This window comes from Paramisgurnus dabryanus, chromosome 15, assembly GCF_030506205.2.
Source record: "Paramisgurnus dabryanus chromosome 15, PD_genome_1.1, whole genome shotgun sequence".
Lineage (NCBI taxonomy): Eukaryota > Metazoa > Chordata > Actinopteri > Cypriniformes > Cobitidae > Paramisgurnus > Paramisgurnus dabryanus.
The window spans coordinates 35544453-35556734 of record NC_133351.1 but is presented as its reverse complement, the minus strand read 5'-3'; the positions used below and the strand labels follow the sequence as shown (position 1 = coordinate 35556734).

The 12282-nt window shown below is 38.4% G+C and overlaps 1 protein-coding gene across 4 annotated transcripts in view; it reads left to right on the top strand.

The window, feature by feature from the left end:
• Positions 1-12282, top strand: part of kalrna (kalirin RhoGEF kinase a) — a 221492-nt gene that overhangs the window by 67328 nt on the left and 141882 nt on the right. The window lies entirely within an intron of this gene.

The following is a 12282-nucleotide window of genomic DNA, read 5'->3' as shown; positions in this document are numbered from 1 at the left end:
AGAATGACTAACAGACTTGACTATAACCTTTGACTCAACAGATTGAGTTGCCACAAGAAGCAACAGGAACAGTTCAAAACATACAAAACGATCCAGCACAGGACAGAACACACTGGGGCATTAAATAAGAAAACTAAAGACAACGAGGGAAGGACAGGTGAGGGGAGTTAACCAATAATGAATAATTAACAAGGAGATGAAGGGGCGGGGGCAGAGACGAGACACAGCAGCACACTACCCAAACAAAAGGCCATGTGCTGCCAAACAAAACATGGGTACCGCCACGATCCTGCCATATGACTATGAACAACTATGAATAACTATGACAGACTGGCAGGATCATGACAATATGAATTTTAAAACTAAATATATTTTTTTAAATTTAAAAATATTGTTAATTATGCTTCACTTTCTACAAAATGTATTTAGCATATTTTTAAAACATATTTTTGGACAGAGAAATTTATTTTTTCTCCTTATGGGATTGTACTGTATGTCTGATACCATCACTGTACCCTGGTACTGTACCACCAAAGTATATTTCTGTAAGTGGTATATAGGCAGATACTTTAATACGCAGTCATCATACCCATAATTTCATCAAAGAGCTAAGTAAAAATATCAGATGTTTTGTTTATGTATCCGCACCAAATGCCAAGCACATATGCGTATTACTCGCTCTAGATTACTAGTGAGATTCTGATACAACTGAACATGTTGATGTGTCAAACCGGACGTGTTTATAAGCTATTTACTGATTGGCTTGTGAAACGTTGTGCGAATTGCATGCATTTATAGTTAAATCCAGTGTGTTTTGCCATTTTTATACTGATTTAAGGACAATTCAAAATGGTGAAATGATGAACAGTGCTGGGAGTACATATTGACAGAAAAACCATCTCCTATAAAATTAGCAAAAAATTTTCATCCTCAAACATTCAAGAGATGTGAGATCTGCAGGCACATATTACTGCACGCTCGTCTCATACTCTAATGCGAGAGTTAACATGTAGGTGCAACATTCCTTATAGTTGACAGAATGTTAAAGGGGACAATCTTAATAAACTAATACCATTATTGTTTTATTGCATTGTGTTACAGATTTAGCCATGAATCTAAAATCCTTTGAAATGTCCTCTGCGACAGAGCGCATATAGAGCGGCGCTAAATAATTGTATTTTATATGGTTTGTATGTAGAGAGGAAATACGGCTGAAAAGAAACAGCAGAGAACAAGAGATACATCTGGAGATGTTGTGATGGGGACAATCAGAGCATTCACTAGTGATTAATGCAGAACATATGGATTTCTCTTTCTCGCGTTTATGTAATTGCTAGCAGACACACAGTTATCCCTTTGTTTTGAAGTTCACACACAGTATGTGGTTATGTCATTTATAAGTTCTCTCTCTGAACAGACTCTCGTGGATATAAAAGCTTTTTTTAGACTTGAAATCAGTTCAGACTATCAGAGTCAGTGTGCTGCTGTACGTCTTTCTGCATGAATTAGTAATTAACTGCGGTTCATGGCCTAGAGGAAGACTGGCACGTATGAAAGAGAAAGAGAGTGCTTGTGCATATCTATAGTTGTGTTTGCATGCGTGTGTGTGTTTTTTGTGTGTTTCTTGGCACAGAGAGAGGAATATAACTGGTGTGTGTGTGTGTGTGTGTGTTTGTCCCTGTTTAGTCTAAATTGTGTGAATCGGCCCATGTAGTTGGCCTGTAGCGCTCTGTCTGTTGGGAATTATGGGATAGCCAGAAGTGTGTTTATTGTCAGTAAGATTCTTCTTGGACATCATTTTAGCTTTGAATTTACACAGTCAAACACACATACATGCTAACACTATCAGGTAATGTTCATGAAATAACTTTTACTTTTTAATTTAAAAAATGTAATGCTCTTCATGCCATGTATAAATGATCAAAGTTTGTTTTTACATTTACAGTCTAAAAATGTTTACAGTGTATATGGAATTAGGGCTGTGACGATTGACATAACCACCGCACCACAGGGGTGTTGCAGTGCCATCGTGGTGGTGAAGTGGGACTTGCGGTGGTGTGCACATCACAAACTATGAAAAATATAAAGTAGAATTTCGCCCAGCAAGATGTCTTCAAGTTTGTGTGAACGCAAACGGCCAGCAGATAGTGCTCTATATGCAACTGGAGGCAACTGTTATCAGTGATGATCCGCTGACTTGGGGGGCGTAACAATAAGGCAAGATCTTTCTCTTGGTCATGCAAAGTTGCAAAAACGTATCAAGCTGCGCTACCAGTACACCATCAGGCTGGAAACATTATAACCCCAATAAGGTTCCTCAGTTGAACCTTGTGTTGTTTCACGGATTGAAGTGCTACAATAAACACACACAGGCTCCGATCCCGTGGGTGCTTCACATAGGCGGTTTGGCCATCTGGCAATTCTGGCAAATGCCAGAGGGGCCGGACCATTTTTTTATGTGGGCTGGTGAGATTTTTTTTATATAAAGTATATATATATATCAGATCAAAGTTTGCTTACCTGGCTTTTATAGCTTTCAGTAAATTAATTTGTTTTCGATAATGATTTATAAAACTGAGTCATGCATCAGGTTCAACCTTGTTGTATGTCATGGTTGGTAAGATGTCATTGGGAGATAGTTAAAATGCATTATTTTATAATATATTTGATTTCCTAAAAAGTATAAGTATGATTTATGTTGGGCCAATGTGCTGTGGTGGGCTGCTTTGGGGGAAAAAGTCCAGGGCCACTTTTTGGTCCCAGTCCGCCCCTGGTGCTTCACATTTTAGATCGCAAATCATGACCACGCCACTTTCCTACTTTTCAAAGAGCTTGGGATCTTCAAAGCATCTGCATTTGCTAAGTAACCTGAGCATTGCTTGATTTTTACGATGAGCACCCACCGGCGAAAAAAAAGAAATTGGTGGCTCTGAACATGCACGTTTGTTAAGAAACCTATATCTGATCCTTGTTTACCTTTCAAAATATATGTATGCATTATATATAAGCCTATATGCATCAATGCACACACACATACACACTATAACCACCACACCACTGCGGTGAATTGGTGCATTACCATCACAGTGGTAAAATACTGCCACCGTGACAGCCCTATATGGATTCAAAAATATTTGTGCATTTCTAAAGTTTACCATAATTAAAAATGGCTTGATAAGTTCATATATTGATATTAAATTTTATGTTTCAGTGTCTAAATATCACAGTACTGTGAACATGTCCTGCGGCCTCATTGATAAAATGTTGCATTAACTGTCCTAAATTTGATCATTATGATCATTTCCCAAAGCACGTAAGCATGATTCACACAACCAACATACGTACAGAAAACACGTGTACAGTACGCCTGCTCAGAATCTGACATGGCGCTATGCACTTTCTTTGTCAAACATTGTTTTTATGAATATGAACATTGCTGTGGGTTTTTCGAACGCACACGCTTTATAAATGAGGCCCCTGTTGTGCAAATCATAACGGCGCATTCACACGGGGCGTAAGCGTTGACGCTTCCCATTTACTTTTAATGGGTGATGTCAAGCGTTTGGCGAACTGAATTGTGGATCCGTCGGTGCCACGTCAGTGCCGTTGCTCGCGGCAGAAGTTGAACATTTCTCAACTTTTCAAGCGGCAACGCGTGCGTCAGCCAATCATATCGCCTTATGCAAATAACCAAGGCAGAGCCAGCCAATTACATTTATGGAAGACCGGAGCTTGTGTTGCGGCCACAGTGATTGGCTGTTGGCCACGCTTCAGACAAGCCTTCCGTTAAGCGTTAACGCTTACACCCCGTGTGAATGCGCTGTAAGAGTGTGTTTGTGTTATAGATGTGTTGTTGTAATTCTAGTCACTGATCAATGTCTATCCGCCTGCTGTTATGTCAGAAACATTGGTCAGACAAACGCACGCACGCACACACACACACACACACACACACACACACACACACACACACACACACACACACACACACACACACACACACACACACACACACACACACACACACACACACACACACACACACACACACACACACACACACACACAGGTTCATGGCTTTCTTCCAGCCATAATCTTTGTTCTCTTTTCAATATTCTGCAAGCTCTTGATTGGACAGTAATAATTACCCACCAATCAGATAGACTGTTCTATATGGAGACATGTTTGTATATTTGTATAGTAAGTAGTTTATTGTATCCGTTCGCTCACCCACTATATGGAGATACAGGCGGGACATGCTGTCTTCCTGTCTTATCAGCAGAAGAAAGACAGGTATTTATACACATCACACACTCCTGTCTGTCTGTGTCCTGTGGGCCACGTGTGACATGTCAAATACTGTCTGGATGAGAGAACCTACTCTGGTAAAGATCGCTTTAGTGAGATTAATTATAGTAACGCCAGCATTGTCAGTAATGGTAACGGCGTTATATCGGGGGAAAACAGTCATTTATTTGATTGGTTTTATTTATTTATAACACCGTTATTCCCATCACTGAAGATGGTAAGCACACGGTTGACGATACCCATTAAATTTAATTGTATTTTTTTCCTACTGTGGAAGTCAATGTGTGCTTACCATCATATATCAAAATATCTTCTTTTGTGTTCATCAGAAATATAAATTCATAAAGATTTAGAACAACATGAGGATGAGAAAATGATGACAGAATTTTCATTTTGGGGTAAACTATCCAAACTAACTTTAAGGTAAACTTTATAAGATGGCTTTAACTTTATTTACACAATGGTTTGGTTGATTTCCTTATGTTCGTGTAAGGGGTTGCTTCCACTGTGTTTGTGTAATGTGTTTAGGATTTTTCCAGGGCATTAGTAAATAGGTTTGGTGGCTGCGGGTCATAGCGGTGATCCTGGTGGTACATTGATTCCTCTTTTCCCTACTAATTAGCAGCATGATGTGCATTCTCCATTAACACTTTATAGATTTCACAGTGCATTTACATGTGGGGTTACAGGAATGTCATGAAGCTTTTGTGTGAAAACTGTCACAGAAAAAGTAACCATTGTTTCTTTTAAAAGAGTAAAGGTATAATGTGAGATGGTGTGTTGAAATGTACAGTATGTGACGCAGTGTGTATTCATTTCTATGCGTGCGTGTCATTTCATTGGCCTGTAAGAGTTGCTTTATGTTAAAGTTCTTAATCCAAAGAGTGTTTGTCCAAGCTGATCTCATGTGAAAGCTTAGCTATTTTATGTGACCAATTTGTAGAAATTTGTTTTTCTTTGAATTGTAAAAAAGCGTATGATTATGTGAAAAAGCATCAAAACCCCTCCCTAAAACTTTGTGCACAGACAGTTATGAATCTTAGAGACTCTCTTTTGGTTGGCGACATTTTAAAGATTAATGCCTACACGAATCTCTGGTTTACAGAGCATTAGCAAACGTGCTTTTAGTGGCCCAACCTAAAGATGTATATTGATCCTAACAGGCATATTTTAGGCATCAAGTACAGTACAGGGACACAGTGTATCTTCATTGGTTTGATTTACTGAGCCGATATGGAGATCCGCTTGAATGGGATTTATCTTCATTTTTAGACTGTTTTGGTTATTACCTTCACCTGCATTTTGCCTGTCTCCCTACAGAGATACAAATCATCTAATCGGGCTTCTAAACATATAGTACTGTAAGCTATTTGGGGTTTGTTATTCTTGTTTGCCGCCTTATAAATGTTTCATGTTTTTTTGGGGGGGGGGTTGCTAAAGTGTCTCTAAAAAAGCAGTTAGGTCCATGGTCCAGTTTGTTGTTACTGTACTTGTGTGTGTTTATGAAGAGTTTAATGCATGTTGCATATTTTATAAATTGGTGATGTTAGTGGTGCAGAAATGACAGATTTATGTAAAATAAAATGAATAAATTATACTTTTAAGTTTGACACTAACAGCTGAACACTGTTAATGGAAATAAGTGAAAGATGTGAATGAGAAAGCTGGAAAAAGCTTAGTTGCAACAAAGATTACTGGTGTTATTCAAATGCTCCTATAACACAGCTGGATGAAGAAAATTATAATTTTCTGGATTTCGAGAGAGAGAGAGAGAGAGAGAGAGAGAGAGAGAGAGAGAGAGATTTTGATTTTTACAACACTTTATTACCAAAAAACAGGGTTACAGCACTACATTGCCATAATTCAATTTCAATTGAACATGATGTGCATTCTCACTCCAGAAAAGTAAAAAACAATTCATCATCGACAACATTACATAAAAATTCATTATAACACCAAACACCCTCAAATGTAATCAAATCATTTACCATCTTATAATAATTAAAATCAGTCTGTATTCTTGATTGTACCATTTTTGAGAAAACAACCACAATGTTTTGAACCAAATTCTGTTCAATCTTCTGTTTTCTACTTATATAAATGGCCATCTTAGCCTGACCCAACACAAAATTCAATAGCTGACACAACATTTTTTTCCTAACAACATATTTGAAACCTAAAATAAAAACCACTGGAGAAAATACCTCATTACATTTACTAAATATGTTACCAAGCAGTAGAAACAAGGACTGCAATCTGGAACAATTTAAAAAAGCATGAAACACAGTTTCCCTCTCATTACAAAAAGGACACTCAACACCAACTTCAGGATTCAAAATAGAAATAAAAGCGTTAACAGCAATAATACCATGCAAAATTCTCCACTGTAAGTCACCTGCTTTTTTAGCCAACGGTGGTTTGTAAAGAGCTCTCCACTCAGGCTTTTTGTCTACCTCCAGTTTAAAAAAATCACGCCATGGAGTATCCACTTTCATGTTTAAAGATTTTTTACAAAAAACAATTACACAATGTTTATACAATGTTTTGCCTGTACATAAAGAAAAATTCACATCCGAAAACTCAACACCATCCAAAAAAACACCAGAAACATCTCCTAGATTAATTGAAATTAACACATCAGGGAAGGGATCTTTGACATTGGCTTCAGTGAGTCCTTCACAGTATTCTGTCAGTAGAGTCCTCTCAGCCGGACTGAGTACTGACTGCCATTTCAATAGCATCTGCGTAATTAGGCGAACTGATCTTATTTTCAATTGCTGTGCCAGCGCTTCCACATTCATAAAATCAGGACCAGATAAATCCAGTAACTGTTCCATAGTAATGATTCTATTCACAATCAGCATCCTATTAAAACCTGGAAAACAATCACTTGTAGCTAAGTCCATCCGTGATCCATGGATTAGGGGCTCCTTTAATAACCAATGAAGGGAATGTGATGTGTCACTTTTTATGTTAAAAAGACTCCATACTTTAAAAATGTTTCTGTAGAACACTGGCAAAGTAGAAAAGTTAATTTGCAATGGATTCATTAAAAAAAGAGCTTTGTCTAGCCCTAGATTCTCCAATTTATGCAAAATCACATTAGCAGCATCACACCATTTACAATCAGTAGAACCAAATAACAATCTTTGAACAAACTGCAAGCGAAAAGTTGCCAGTCTGCTTTGTAAATGTATTAACCCTTGACCCCCCTCCTCCTTGGATAAAAACAAAACACTTTGTGGTACCCAATGCATCCTATCCCAAAAAAAATCAACTAAAAGAGCTTGGATCCTTGCGAGTAAGTGGATAGGAGGGTCAATACAGTTTAGTTTATGCCACAAGGAGGATGCAACCAAATTATTAATAATTAAAATGCGCCCTCTATATGATAACATTGGCAAAAAACGCTTCCATTTATCTAGACGTCCTTTAACTTTTTCAATGACACCTTCCCAGTTCTTTTGCATTATTGTCTCATCCCCAAGGTAAACACCTAAATATTTAAAACCTGCTTTTTCCCATTTTAATCCTTCCGGCAGTTTTGGTCTGTTCTCTGACCAATTGCCCAAAAGTATAGCTTCACTCTTAGCCCAGTTAACATTTGCAGATGATAATTTTTTAAAAGTTTTAAGCAACCCTGACAGAACATGTATGTCAACCTGCCCATTAACCATGACCACAACATCATCAGCATAGGCCGACAAAATTACATTGCCTTTATTATTTGGCAGACAAAAACCCTTAAGCTTAGTCCTTAACTGGTGTAAGAGAGGTTCTATTGCTAGGGAATATAACATGCCGGACAGTGAGCACCCTTGTCTTACACCTCTGCAAGCATTAAAAGGAGCACATAGACTCCCATTCACCTTAAGTAAACTCTGCGCTCCACTATAGAGAACTTTAATAAAATCAATGAACTTCTGATCAAAACCAAAGGCTTCTAAAACTCTCCATAAGTAACAGTGTTCAACCCTGTCAAAAGCCTTTTCTTGATCTAACGAAATTAGGCCACAATCCACATTAAATATCTTGGAGATATCAAAAATGTCACGAATCAAAGAAACGTTGTCAAAAATGGACCTACCGGGAACGCAATAGGTCTGATCAGGATGAATAACTCCCTCTATCACCCCTGACAATCTATTCGCTAATGTTTTAGAAAGCAGCTTGAAATCACTGCAGAGCAACGAAACCGGTCGCCAGCACCTTATCTCTGTTAGGTCACCTTTCTTAGGCAAGAGGGTCAACACTGCTCTACGGCAGCTTAAAGGCAACTGCCCCTCCCTCACACTTTCGTTTAGTACCTCAAGCAAATCATTGCCCAGTACTGTCCAAAAAGACTTATAAAAGTCAGCTGGTAAGCCGTCAATTCCGGCTGCCTTTCCAGACTCCATTTCTTGGAGGGCCTTATACAGTTCTCCAAGGCTCAAGGCACCTGAGATTTTGGTTTTGGCTTCCGGTGACAATTGGGGTAAATTATCAAAAAAAACACTATCATCCTTAAAATTTTCCCCCAGCTCATTTTTGTATAGATTCTCGTAAAAAGAAAATGCCCTCCTGCGAATATCAGCAGGCTCTGTCAACAACAATCCAGATTCTGAGCGCAAGGCATGTATTATCCTGCTCTGCCCATTTTTTCTCTCTAAATTAAAGAAAAATTTAGAGGGAGCATCCATTTGGTTCAAATTCTGGAACCTAGACCTGATCAGAGCCCCTTGTGTCTTAAGGCCCAGCAGTTCAGCCAACTGAACTTTTTTTTTAACTAAAGAATCTAAATAGCAACGATCCCCAGTTAACTCAGCCAATTCTTGAAGTTTTAAAATTTCAATCTCCAAGATACTCATGTTAGAATTATTCTCTCTTGTAACATTTTGTGTATATTGAACACAGAACTGACTTATTTGGACTTTCCCATAATCCCACCACTGCCGCAAAGATTTAAAAGAACTTTTTGCATTTCTGAAATCGGTCCAAAACACCTTAAACATTTCTTTAAAATATGTATCACTTAAAAGACTAATATTAAACTGCCAATATGCACTTTTTGGCTTGAAAGCATTAACCACCACAGTACACTGCACCATACTATGATCTGAAAAACCCAGTGGAGAAATTATACATCTTCTAACAATACTACATTGATGTTTAAAAAAATAAAATCGGTCTAATCTTGCAAGTGAGATTACATTGTCTCGAACATGAGTCCATGTGTATTGCCTCTGTGTCCCATTTAACTTTCTCCAAATATCACATAACTCATGAGTCTCTTCAAGTTGAATTTACCGATTACGAGAAGGCATGTGTGGTTCAATATGGTTCCTGTCTAAATTGGATATAGTGCAGTTAAAATCACCACCCAAAATAAAATAATCATCACCACAACAACCTTGCAAAACAGCACACAGTGAATTTAAAAATAACATTCTCTCTACAACTGATGTGGGGATATACACACAAATAAAAACAAAAGACATTTTGTCAAAAATGGCTTTAACTTTTAGCAGTCTACCCTTGACTACCTCTTCCACTTGGTAGGAGGCAGGAGTAAAATTTTTTGCAAAGAGAACTGCTACACCACCACTGAGTGAGGTGTTGTGGCTCAGAATGGACGTCCCATCCCATTCTCTTGCCCACTCAGTATCATTTTTTAAATCACTATGCGTTTCTTGTAACATGATTACATCAATTTTTCTTTGTTTAACCAACTCAAATATTCCTGCCCTTTTTCTCATATCTCTTCCCCCATTAATATTTATAGTTGCAATGTTGACCTCGCACATGGAAAGAGAAAAAAAGAAAAATAACAAAAATAAACCATATAAAAACATCAAATCCGAAATCAGTCTGTTAATCTTCTTCATTTCCAACATTGGCATTGTCAGAAACCAGTTTTCTGACTATTTTCTTCAAACGGTATATTTCCTTGTTAGTAAACAACCCCTCCGACATAAACATTCTAGTTTTGTCCACAAATTGTTTAATGTCAGGAAAAAATTGTTCAACTTTAACCCCTCTCTTGTTTTTTGTAGCTCTGAGAAAGAGTTTAACATCGTCCACCTCATAAGTGCTATGTAAATCACTCTGTGAAAAGCTGACGCTAGAGTCAGAAGATTCACTGTCACTATCTATTCCGTCTTCAACATGTATGTCCTCCACACCTGCTTTCTTAGCTCTGACTATTTGAGAATCACCTGTTTTTTTTCTTTTAATGGGGACTTTAAACCCAGTCTGTTCCATTTCGATTTCCAATCCTTCAAAAGGCTGCTCCAGCTGTGACAATGATAACGCGCTGATACTTTTCTCCGCATTAGAATCCGCATCAGGCAGTGTTTCTACAACTTCAACATCAGGCATTACATCCTCACTTTCAGCTACCAAAACCTCCGTATTTCGATCCTCAAAAGGCTTCACAACCTCTCTCCTCTCTGCCGTACCTGCCTTTGTCACAGGTAGATTTGCGCCTGACGTCCCGGGTTGTTCAGCGTGATTTGCGCCTGACGTCCCGGGTTGTTCAGCGTTAACTGCGTCCGCCGCATTTTTCCTTGGACACGCACGAATTAAATGACCCATTTCTCTACAATGAAAACATTTCATTTTCTCCGTCGTAGCATAGATGATATAATCAAATTCGTCAACTTTCAAGTGCAGCGATAACTCCAGTTCTTCCTCTTCTTGCAGAATCATATAAACAAAACGTCTAAATGAAATGACATGTTTTAAAAGAGGAGAATTACATCCAATTGGTATCATCTTGATGGGGGACACAATTTTTCCATATCGGGACAAAATTCTCACTAATGTTTCATCACTCATGAAGGGTGGTACATTAGACAGAAGAACTTTTTTTGAAGGCATAGACAGAGGAAGGACATGTGTAAAAAGCCCGTCGATGACTAATCCAGTTTCAACTATATTGTTGGCATTCTCAATAGAACTTAGAAAGATGACCGTGGCACTGTTCATTTTTGAAGCCGACAATATGTTCTCATGTCCGATAACTTCACCTATGGCCAAACAGCAGTCCTCTACGCTCACCGCGGATGCCACTTTGACACCATGGCGACGTGTAAGTTTGCTCAATAACTGTGATCGCGGGGCCGTCATGTTATCTGCCGAAAAAGCACGGCTACACGCGGCCCGCACAGACAAAAAGAAAAAAAGTCCAACAGTCAAAATCCGCCGAAAAAAGTATATAAAAAAGATAACTCACAGGCTCTGGCCACGCTCACGCCACCTCACACTACTCCCGCTCGCTCAACAGACGCTCAGAGAGAGAGAGAGAGAGAGAGAGAGAGAGAGAGAGAGAGAGAGAGAGAGAGAGAGAGAGAGAGAGAGAGTGAAGTGCACTTCCCCTCTGCCCTTCATAAATTCTCCAGCCCCTCTTATGGAGGACAGACAGGTTAAGCACTAATGCAGGTTTTTAAAGTGAACTCTTTGATGTGATACTATCTCTCATAATAATGGGGCAACAGATCAGATCTGTCTAAACTTTAGTCTTACAGTAATCCAATCCCTATTACTGCACCTCATCTCTTTCAGTTCAGTCCTGCCTTCTGTGTTTCTCTTTATTCATGTCTTTATTCTTTTTTACATGGCTCATTGGAATGCTTGATTCTGATAGGCCAGTTGTGACATTTGCAGGTTTGTTATACACAGATAACAACTGCTCAAAACAAGTAGCACAGGGTTAACCAGATATTTTAATAACACATATGACATCAAATAGTGATGATTAAACCAAATAGTGTTTTTATGACATTTGAACATCTTGTCTTATCTTGTCCCTTCGCGCTGGGTTCTGATCACACTGTTGGGGCTTATATTTATTTATGTGATAACTACCAGCAGCCTATACATTATACCTTACTTACAGTACAGTATATCTGTCTAACACAATGTCTTGGCTTATCATCTTCATAGTGTATACTGTATGTACCAAAAAACATGCAGTATTGACAACACTGTAACATA